The sequence below is a fragment of the Mastigoproctus giganteus genome, chromosome 6 (genome assembly GCF_048544385.1).
Source record: "Mastigoproctus giganteus isolate SK-2022 chromosome 6, ASM4854438v1, whole genome shotgun sequence".
Classification (NCBI taxonomy): Eukaryota; Metazoa; Arthropoda; class Arachnida; order Uropygi; family Thelyphonidae; genus Mastigoproctus; species Mastigoproctus giganteus.
Genome location: NC_143580.1, coordinates 56,546,941 through 56,559,413, shown reverse-complemented (window position 1 = coordinate 56,559,413; position 12,473 = coordinate 56,546,941).

The following is a 12,473-nucleotide window of genomic DNA, read 5'->3' as shown; positions in this document are numbered from 1 at the left end:
CGAGTGACAGTTCGGTATATTGCCAGCGTCTTGCGCATCTCATCTGCTCGTGTGTACCACATAATAAGAGAGGTTGTCAGGTTGTCACTATGAAAAATGTTTCAGCAAGATGGGGCCCAAATATGTTGATACTAGATCAAAAACCCACAGGAGCTGTCAAATCAAGTGAGCATTTGCATCGTTTTCAAGCAGATCCAGCAAATTTCCTTGCAAGGTTTGCGAGCATGGATGAAACGTGGATCGATCATTTTAAGCCAGAGACAAAGGAGCAGTCCAAACAGTGAAACACAGCTCTTCTCTCCTTCCAAAAGAAATCCAAGTCGATTCTTTCTGCTAGAAAAGTAATGGCATCGATATTTTGGGATGCTGATGGAGTTTTTCTCGTGGATTACCTTTAGATAGGCCAGATAGTCAACGATGAAACGCAGAGGAGAGCTCTGCAAAGACAGTCTTGTTCACAAGACTGTCTTTGCAAAGGCTGGACTGCAGGAGTGCTGCTTTGAAATCTTGGACTATCCCCATATTCATCAGATCTAGCACCAGTCTTGGTTGGCACCCATTTTCCCACCTACAGTGACGTCATTGCTGTAGTGGATGGATTCCTGTAAGCTCACGAGAAAACTTTCTTCGTAGTTTAAATCAACGCACTGCAGCCTCGGTGGCAAAAGTATTGATTCCAAAGGGGACCATGCTGAAAAGTAACACGTTACTAGACTCCTCAAATAAACCCTTCATACTCAGGATATGATCTTTTCAAACGCCCCTCGTACTTTAGCTCTCATATAACGAATTAATGATATAAATTGTTACAATCGCATATAAATTAATAAATTTCGAGATACACGTCACAAATCCTCCAAGGAATATGCAACTGACCTCAAAGTCAGGGTCCTGAGCTGGATATCATCATTCTTCTCTTTCTTGGTGATTCCCTTGCATCATATGGATATTAATAATAATAATAATAATAATAATAATAATAATAATAATAATAATAATAATAATAAAGAGAGGTTAGACATCGCTGGTACATAATATTCTAAAATTTTAAATTTCGAAGTTATTAGAACGGTTTTCACGTATCTCGAGAGATGGCGCCACATGTAAACATTGCTTATACCAGATTGGGGTGAATCACTCACAAGCGCGTCATCGGTGACACGCGTTATTCCCCCAAACGCATTTTAGTCAATAGGTAGCTACAGTATTAATCTTTCACGATTACTGGATAATTCCACGAAACAGACCCAAACAGGGCAGAATTTGCCAAGGCAGCAACGATTAGTTGCATGTCCAGAAGCTGAGTCCGCAGTCTGGAGAATTTCTAGTGCCAGAGACCAAGGAACCGTCGAGGAAGACAGAATAATAAACAGCACCAGTTGAACGTCACCCCAGAGAACAGTTTGGAAAAAGAAAAACAAATTATTATTTTAACAGAATCGAAACTGTCACTCATATCTGTAGAGTTGTGTGCGTTCTGGGCCCATTTATATGTTATGCTTGCTGAAAATCCAGGAGCTAATAGAAGGTTAGAAATTTCTCTAGCCACTGAAGAGGATCGAACGCAGACATCTCCAAACGAGTGGCACACTGCGTTGTATCGTGCCAACTGATGGACGAAAAAACTACAATCCATCAGCTAAAATTCGTCAGAAAAGAAATTGGCTCACAAACGTTCGCAGGACTGAGATTCCAGCTTCCAATGAGTCTGCAGAGAATCTTTGAATGTCCCATTCAAGATTAAAAAAGCAAAAAAAAGCAATCCATTATTTTTGAAGTTATATTTCGAAGCTGGTCCCAGTGTATGGTTGGCAGATGGACCGTATTTAATGTGATTCTTGTGCTTTATCAAAAAAATTCTCGACCCACTCAGGAGGCCCATTGGTCAGTTGCAACCCACGCGTTGCGAAATACTTCCCAAACCGACCCACGAAGGCCAGACTATCCAATTCGCAGTCTTTCTCTGGATTCTGTCATAGGTGTACCAATAATTTTGTATCTTACTATATATTAACTGTATTTTAATCCCATCGCCAGCAGGGCTATTATCGTCCTCCACCCACTTCTCTTACCATACATAAGATCAAAAGAATTGCGCTCACCATACAAACTGGAGAGTATATTTCTGAATTCTTCCTGCTTTCTGTCCTTGAAAGCGAATTGCCAGTCTCATAAAATAGCCGTTAAACAATGGAGGATAATATTTGTCTTGCTCCAGGTAAGTGCTCGTGCATCTCCGAAGACCCTGTAATTAGCGAGCTCCTTAACATTAACCCACGTTGGTCAGAGCTAATGAGAGAAACAGCGCCGGAAGTAGATAGACGAAATAAATGACATAGGTGCTTCATTAGTATAGTAGATGGAGAAAGCGAAGAGACGAATAATTGGAGCTGTTGGTAGCAAAGCAGCGAATCCCAAGAGTATAAGGATGTAGAGCCTAATTAACCAGTTTCCTCTACGTTCAGGTGCTGATAGTAATCATCCACCAATCTATTGCCTTCCCAAAGATACTTCAAATATAAGCGTAAATTTAATGCGGCAATTTCGCGAATGATAAGTGGTAATAGCGCCCTCAAGAGGACCTTTGGAGAGTTAACATGCAAGGTGTTGAGGATGTTTGATCAAGAGTACCTCTTTCTCTTGTAGTTCTTGTGCATGCATGATGAACTCGTCGTTCTATATTTAAAATGGAATGATAAAACGCAGATAATTAATGTATAATTGACACTCCTCCTTGCACAGAACAACTGAATCATATTACAGTTCAATGTCCATGGTAGCAACCCCTCCTTGGAGCATACCGCACCAAATCGCTTAAACTAAAATGAATTATACAATCTTGTTTTTTATAATTTGTTGTATAAGGTGCGAAACTATTTTAGTACATCAATAATCATAATGGATCACTCAACCATGAAGAATTTAATGAATCCTCTAAGCTGTTCAATGACGTTTACTTCTTACCTACTTTAATTACATCATACGTAAGAATGTGGATATTATTTTATAGAATATCGTATGGTTTAATGCGTTAAAGGAGGGAACAGATATTCAAGAGAGTCAATCATTGAAAAAGGTGAAAGGTCCATTTGAGAAATCAAGAGAATTATTGTAAACAAAATCGATTCAACAAAAGTTAAGGGTGAACAACAGTCGGGAATAGTTGGAGTACTCCCCAATTTATCGTGCTTAAGAGGTAGCGTAGGATAACTTTGGATTTACACTTGGACAAGGTAATTAAAAGATTCAAAAGTGGTAGAGGTATGTAGGCTACAGCCGAATAGCTAAACGCGAGGGTGCATTAGTACAAGAGTGAATTGACTTCGGTTCTAGCCCAAGTGACTGCTAAATTCGGTGCTGTTTTCATATTCTTTCTGTCTTACAAATTCTCTGATCCTACGTGACCATCAAAGAGTAGAACAGGAGATAAATTTATTTACTTCAACGTGGCATTGCATTTATGTACACGTCAGCGAAACATGGCCTTGCTTTAAGGAGAAGCAATAAAAAATTTGCCTCTCCAAAATCGAAAATTTTCTTGGTTTGGTTGAACTCCTTGCTAAGTTTGACCTATTTTTGCCCAACTATATAATCTCTTCACCAGATCAGTCGCATGTGGATCAACTAACCATTGATCCACAAGCGATAATCAAAGTTGGCGCTTGTATGCAATCAATTGTTCCACTACTGCCAATCTTCTCTCTTCTTTTCGAACATACTCTTCTTTTTTTTGACTCAACACATCGTTGGACAATGTTCAAAACAATCTTGGGTCCCGACTCGTAAAATACCAAAACGCCTTTCTGACTTTATATGGAAAGCACTTGCAAAGGTAATATCGGCTTTAGCAGATAGTTATAAATCGTCTTCAATATTCCCCAAAACCAGTAAGGACTTATAGGACACACAGATACTTCACATATGTAAAATTTTCCAAAATGCTCCAACACTTATTGAAACTAACGAATGGCTATAAGGTGCTATTGTTTCCCCAATCCACAAAAGATGTAATGATCAAATATAGACCACTGATTGACTTCTGTGGTGGAAAAGATCATGGAGTCTCTAGTTAAGGATACAATGCAGGACCATCTCAACAATAACCAGTTTAGTTAATTATTATGGCGAAGTCTTAAAGTCTACCAAGGATCAATGTTGCCACTCCTGTTTCTTATCTTCCTTAATGACATTTATGAGGGAGTGCTGATGATTTAAAGGTAAGACGAGTGGTCAATTACTTAAATAGGCTGCATCGATAGTCTGAAAAATGGACTCAAGTTTAATGCTTCTAAGTGTAAAGTTTGCACCTGAGGAATAGAAATCCAGGAGCTAGAGGAAATGAAGTTAAGTGGTCCAAGACGAGCAGGGTATGATTCAATGAGGCATGAAGCTTTTTGTGGAGTGTAACCAAGTGGCCAGAAAAGCACATGGTCCTCTTTATGATATATGGAGTTAAAAGTGGTAATATCAAGGCTAATAAAATGATTTCATCCATTTTAAGTTTATTTATTAATGGTTTATATTCAAGTTAATTTATTATCCCTTGCAAAAAAAGCAGTATTATCTTATGAATTATAAATAAGTCTCTCTCTCTCTCTCTCTCTCTCTCTGCACAGACACCCACATCACGCAGACTTGCAAATTTTAAACTCTAATTTTATTAGTTCTGAAGCGTCTCGCTAGATGGCGCATATATCTGATCTGAATTGCGGAACCATTTTGCAGTCAAAAGGGCGTGACTAACTCAGCCGGAATGTCTTAATTGGACATTTAATTATTTAAGAAAACAAGCCAATTTAGTAAATCTTAATCGTGTTTATAGAAATTGGGTAGCTTGAACTACTTAAGTGAGATTGCTCAAAAAAATGGCATCGCCTCAACAAAAATAAATTCTTGGCAACTAATGCAACAAAAAAAAAAAAACTTAAAGCATGATAAAAATCCCACAGTAAGGAAAAAGATAAAAAAGGAAAAATCCAATATACATTTGAGATGAGCAGAGACTAAAACAAACCGTCAGGTGTTGGGAATGGAAGGAAAGAAAAAGTAGAATTTGACTTCGAGCCAAAAATGTTCCATAGAAAAACATAGCTTGTGCATAAACAGTTTCTTCTAACTGTGGTCAATCCATTGGGAATAAATATGAATGACGAGCTCATTGGTCACCTAATGTTTTTGGTAACTGTTCCCCTCCTTTTTCACTTAACTGAAATATCCACCAAATTACTAAAAGAACAACAAATGCAAGTTCTCTTAAAGACTTTTATAAAAAGAAAGCAGCTCCCCATTCAGACGTATATTTGGAATTGTATATTTTCATTGCATACGTCACCAGAATAAACTAAATTACAATTTATGCAAGAAGAATAAATAGTACAATACACTCATTAGCAAAAAAGAAATCTTTTGCAATTAGTTGTTATTATAGTAGGGTTTTAGGAGCATCAGCGACTAAGGCCATATATACTTCTGTACATTGCGTGTATTCCGTGGTCGATTTTCTCTTTGCTGGATAAAAAGCCCAAGTTACCCTCACCTGAGACCGACTAACTGGGCCACGTTGTGAAAAAGGCCCATAAAAATTCCTCCTATCATCGACAGGACTCGAACTCTGGTCTTCTTCTACTCTGTGGGGAGGGGATGGCGATTCTATCAACTGTGCTACCCACAAGGGCTGTTGGTACAGACTGGGATCCCTCATACCATTTAGAAGGCTATGTTACCTCCAATCCAAACAAGTTTAAATCTGGCTCTGCCCCCAATAAATATCTTTCTGTTGTATCGGACTAACTTCACACGAAATGCTTCATTTTATCCCAAATTGCGAGGGATTCTTTTACGACAACAACGCAACTGTCTACCGAGAAAAAATTATAATCAGAATGGTTCTAGTAACGTTCCAAAGATTTTTTTTTTAACATCTATCCTGGTTGCCTAATTCTCCAGATCGGAATCCAATTGAGAATGTCTGGGATATGTTGGAAAGGGCAGTTCGGCGTTGCAGTTTTCTACCGACTACAATGCAGCAGCTGATAAATATCGTGATGGAAGAATGGTTGAATCTGCAGGTAGACACCAACAGACACTTAATGGAATCTACGCAGCAACGTGTGCTGACTGCAATTTGCTTCAAACCTTTTGAAGAAATGGCGGTAGCACAGGAAGCAAATGAAGTTGATTTGTGTCTACTTCAACTTGTTTGAGAGAAATTCCTGATGAGGTGACCAAACTATAATGCCTTAATCCAGAATGGTACCAGCTGTTTATAAAGTTGGATAATGACATCACGAGACTTGAACGTGTGGACAAAGTTTTTGATGACTCCTAGAGACTGCAATGCACTGAACGAGACAATACAGTTGACGTCATTGAGAAAGTTGAAGTCAGAGGCAAAGAAGATACAGAGATCCTTGTGTTCTTCTATGGAAGTATGATATTTTCTATTAAGTGGAGAAAACAATGTGTTTGCAATTAGAACAGAGAAAGTATGAACTACAAGCAACACTTTTAGACATAAGATTAAAGCTAACTGAATTCATAGTGGAAGTTGGAGATACCGTGGACAAGTGCCCTCTATAGCAGCTTGGTCGATACAATATATCACAGTCTGCCACTCGTTTGGAGAGGTTTGAGTTCGATTCTGGTCAACAACTGGAGGAATTTCTAAAGTCTTCTTAATCCGAGACTGTAGTTAGCCGATTTCAGGCGGAGGATGTAGGATTTTTGCATGCGAATTATTCAGATTTTTCATCCAGCACAAAATGCCCGTGAACACACGGGCATTTTGTGCTGGATGCTTCTACAACTCTTGGAGTGGTTAATATAAATAAAAATTTTGATATCATCAGCAATTGAACTTAAGGTCAAGGTCAGACGAAAGTTCAGGTATGTTTTCCATAGTATTTATGAATACTATAAAAACGGAGGACAAAGTAGTGATTCTTGAGGGACTCCAGAGACACGAAGAGGAGGAGCCCCTATCAACAATAATACTGGAAAACCTACCAGTAAGGAAGTAGCCATATGTTAGCAAAGGAGGGAGAGTGGGAAGACTCTAAAGTTGTAGTCTATGCAAAAGATTCTGATCCCGAACAGGATGAAATGCATGCTACACAATCTGTGTATTATGTCTGTAAATTTAGGGGGTTCTATGGTCGATATGGCTATTTTGCTGGACAAACCCGAACATCCGGGGGGGGGGACGAGAACCTTGCCCTATGTCAAATCCAATGCCAACAACAATAATCCACGCACTCTGCGAGAACTGAAAAACATATCCAAAAGCCCTCCCAAAATTCTGTAGGCAGTATTTTCAAACATGATTCGTCATGTTGTAAAAAACATTGTTCAACCTTCTGTAAGGAATATCGACTGGAACATCAATTTTGTGACAGATTCAGTAACGCCCGAAAACAATGGGTAATACTTGTAAACTGCATGCTTTTTTATTCTAAGTTATTCGCATTTTCATGGGGTTCAGTTCAAGATTATCACTCTGTACTTTCATTTATGTGGAAAACTTGTGAAATGTGCCAGAAAAAAAATAATAACTGTAGGATTTGTACTTATCCAATTTAACCAAATTTGGAAATGCTCTTAAGTCTTTATAAAAGTGCCAAATTGAAAATTTATTAATTGGGAATTTTATTACATGTGAACGGACTGGTCGAGAAGCCATGGTAGTAAGTGCTATGCATTTGAGAATGCTCCTAAACAGTAATATGACCTTAAGCTCGAATATTATTATTAATATTTAATTATTATAATTTAAGGTGTTAATTTTTATCCATGCCTCTCCTCTTATGATTGTATTGGGAATCTTACAATCTCTTCCCCCCATCACACTTTCAAAATGTGAAACAAAAATAAAACAAAACGAATGGAACACGAAACAAATGAGATGAATAAATAAGCAGGCAAGTCCAGTTTTCAAATTCCTCATCAGCAAACTTATTCAAAATATTAATGATCTTGGTACCATTAATATTTTGAGCGAGTTTGCTGAAGAGGAATATGAAAATTGTACGCTAAATGAAAACTGCTTTGTGAAACCAATTTCATTTTCTTTTTGGAAGCTCCATTTGTATTGCTTTTTGAATTGCAGTCAGGAGTTCATTGAAATGCTCTCATTACTGAGAGGAACTAGGAAATGATCGCAGAGATGTTATTTACACAGCTAACATTATTCCTAGATTTCATTTTATGCTTTCACTGAAGCCATAATGATTTTTCTCTAATAAAATCTATTTAACAACTCTGACGTCATATACTACGCCACGAACCACGTTGTTGACTCAATGTCTCGTGAACGCAGCTGCCTGTGACACCTGGAGCTCAGAAGCAAATCGTGCTACGCATGACAAAGAAGCCCTTTGGTTGTCACGTATAAGATTCAACTGACATAAAAATTAACTTCTTTTAAAGGATCTACCAGACCGAATAACTTAGGTTTTATAAATAGGAAGCAAATACATATTTACTTACACTAAGTGATCACTGAATTATGACAACCTACCTAAAACGTTTCAGGCGACCGTTGGATCTGCAGCCATGCTGCCTGCAAGGCTTTCCACAGTGTGGAATAGATGGCGGTTGCATGTCCATACGCTTTGCTTCACGTTTTCCAAAACATTCCACAGGAGGTCAAGTGGATTGAGGTCAGGCGAAATTGATGGGTGATATCTCCACTGTGTTCCTCGAACCACTCGTGTACAGTGAGGGCCCGATGACCCAGCACACTGTCTTAGAAGATCCCATTTCTGTCGGGGGAAAATGCAACATTGCAGAGTTCACATGATGTCCTCCGTAACTTTTTGGAGAGTTGGGGATACCACTTGCTGCTTGACCTGTAACACTAAACTAAAGAGCTCACCAGTGAAACGTTGGTCCATACGCATCAAGATCCTAGTTCTTGCAAGAAAAACGCTCCACATTGAGCAACCACCGCCATCTGCCTGGATAGTGGGCACCGTACACGATGGGTCCATGGACTCGTGTTGCTTGCACTACACACGAAGTCCGTAGGGGTGTTGAACCAGGTATTGAACTCATACGACCAGCACACTCGTCTCTAGTCCTCCAGTGTCCAACAATCGTGTATTGCGACTTATCTTTTTGAGACGAGCTGGAGGGACTTCGGACACTGTAAACACTTGCCGTCGATGATGATCAGCGGTGAGGAGAGGGTGTCTCTTGGGTCGTGTTCTATGGAATCTCATATGCCTGAGTGTGCTACTCATCGTCATTTGGGATATTGTCCTTGCATTTCCCCATACTGTATTGCGATATCAACTGTAGCACAATGACCTACGTACAACGCGCTGCACCCTTCACTCACCACAAAACATTCACTTTGCTGAATCCTTTACAGTTCTGTAGGCGGGAGGTGGTTTTACCCGTTTGACACCATTCTTGGTGCACCTTGACCACAGTGAGCCATGAGCAACCGACAAGACGTGTCATTTCCGAAATGGAAGTACTCGACTCACGAGTTACCACAATCATGTCCTTTTGAAACTCCGTGATATCTTTACTATTTCCCATTACTGCTACTTTATCACTTGGACTTGCATGACCAGATGCAAATTACCACTGCTCTAGCGTACAAAGCTGATCAGCTTTTTATACTGCGAGCTATGCGGTATAGTCCATTACGGATGGGGTGGTCACAATTCAACGATCACTGAGTTTTTGGGAAAATAAAAAAGTATCAGTAAAAACGTTTCTGGTGGAAGCGGAAAACCAAAAATAAAACTGCCATAACATTTCAGTCTGGAGAAATATTTATCAATAAACCTTTACATATAAAAACCATTTTCTAGAACGAAAGACTGTTGCAAGAACTTCTCGAAAATATCTCAAAAGCTTCGATTAACTAGAACTGTTGAGATCTAACCTTCAATAGATAATAGGGATTCGGTAGAATCGCTGACATTTGCATTGACTCATCAAGAGAGATGAATTCCTAAAGAGTCGAGTTAACACACAGGCACCTTGTGACCAATAAAATTCACTAATCCTGGACCGAATTTCGAAAAAGTGTGTTCAAAACCCTAATACGCAACTGTAGAAGAACTGCTTCAAACATGTTGTGGTCTAAATCATACCGAAAACGTAATACTCGGCTTTGGCGTTGCAGAAAGAAATGCCAACAATTTCGAACACATATCACGCAAAGATATTACCAATTTATGGTAACCGTGGATAACTGTATTTGTCTAGATGTTGCGCCGATCTTTTGAAGGTGCAGAATAGTCCCCGTGATCGAAGATACAATATGGCCCAAGATGAGCTTAAAACCCTACAACCACAATCGAATTCCTAACAGAGTAATGCATCCCAAATTATTTGATTTTAGCTTCTATGTTGAATTACTACAATCCTTAACATCATAATGCAAAACACTGTTGTCAGACGGTATAAAATAATTTCTTCTAGTTCTTGATGACAACTACAGCGACTTCAAGATGACGCCTGTCTAAAGACTCTCATGATCAATCTGCTCAGCAACAGTAACGGAACCAAAACCCATGAACTAGGACAGTGGTTCCCAAACTACTGAGAACTACGGACCCTTTCAAAAAAAAAAAAAAAAAAAAACTTTGCGGACCCCTTTATATATGGTCGACCACCGTTTCGTGGACCCTTTCCCCCTGGAACTGGTCTACGACCCCAGTTTGGGAAACTTGGAACTAGGACTATCGCTGCTGATTCAAACTCAGTCGAAAGCTGTTGTTTTTACATTTACACCAAGGCAACTACACCGGTGAGATATTGTGTCTGTAAATTGTGATAGATTAAATATCGGTTCGGCTGTTTGCTCAATGTAAAACCTGAGTTTCCCGGAACAGACCATGCAGCCCTTACCGAAACCGACTAACTTGGCCATAGTTTAGCAAAATGCCAATAATGATTTGTCAGTACATGACCACAGCTGATGATAGCGCATTATTAATTGCCCATACCACTCTGCCAAATAGATAATAGGAGTTTTAGATGGGGTTTTTTCTTTTTCTTTTTTTCGGTATTAAATGATACCCAAAATATTTTTCTCTGAAATCTGCGCCCTCGTGGATAGCACAGTTGGTAGGATTGCCGTACTCTCCAACGGGTGGAAAAGACCTAAGTTGAAATTTTTATGGGTCTTTTTCACAACGTGGCTGAGTTATTCGGTCTCAGGCGAGGGTAGCGTGGTTTTTCTCCTGGAAAAACTCGGGGTTTTCATCCAGGAGCAGAATTCGATCTCAGAACACAGTAAATTTACAGACATTATACCCGAAGCAACGTGGCCTTAGTTGCCGATGCTCCTAAAACAAAACAACCAACCTGAAATCTACACCACATTTCTTTCCATGTTCATTAAGTCCAGCTTTATGCCTCGATTATCTTCATTTTCTAACCCAATAAAAATACCACGGCAATTTCAGAAGTTAAGATTTTCTTTTACATCTGCGTTATGGTGGTAATTTAACTTGGCGTGTTACATCTTTGTTTCTTTACAACATCGCTCTCGAATAAGGAGCACATTTACCAACAGTTCATTTTATAATTTCAAAAGTTGATTAACTCGATAAAGTATCACTTCGGGATTCATAACAGAACCAAGCAGCATTTAATCGCAATCAAGCGTTGGAGTTTTATTCCTTTTCCATTTATTTAACAGCCTAAAGATCTGAAGAATTTATGATTATATCGTGAAAATTCAAGAATCACTTGAAAGAGTAATAAACCATGATGGTAATCATCATTGACTTTTTTTTTCTGCCATAAATATCGTCCGTCTGGTGGCAGCTTTAACAAGCATCTGGTATTGCTACTACTCTCTCTCTTTCTCCTTTATTTCGTCCAGGAACTAATCTTCAAAACTGATTTATGCAAAAGACAAACAAAAGACTTTAATACGAACATCCGAGAAACACTTTTTAACTGTAATCACAAAATCTTAAGAGAAGGAAGCGTTGGGGGAAGGGAGAAGACTTTCTTGCAAAGTCTGACTAATCTGTCAACCCGATCGAACAATAACAGACAAGAAGAGACAGCTTTGGAGAGAGAGAGAGAGAGAGGGAGATCTAGACAATAGAGCCCACAGCCCAAACTACCTGGAAGGTTATTTTATTCCGCAGCATTTACGTGCTCAGTGCCGCTACACATATTGATTAAGGCGATACGGCGCGCGCGTCGTTTCTGAAACTACACCGAGCATTGAATTGAGAGGTGCAGAAGAAAAAAATCGACTCTTGTTTCAGTAGCAGCTGAGCTGAGCTCTGCAGATCCAAGCTGATCAGAAGGAAGAGGAGGCAAAGACGCGGGCAACGTGCCTGTATCTTAGGTTGCCCTTATATGCGTGCTTCTGTGTCAGCATCCACCCTTATTATCTCTTACGTCCAGAATGTTCAGAACTTGACACGTGGCTCTCTCTTTCTCTCTCTTTCTGGATTATTCCGATCTTCTTTGTAGTTGTGATAGCTACGAAC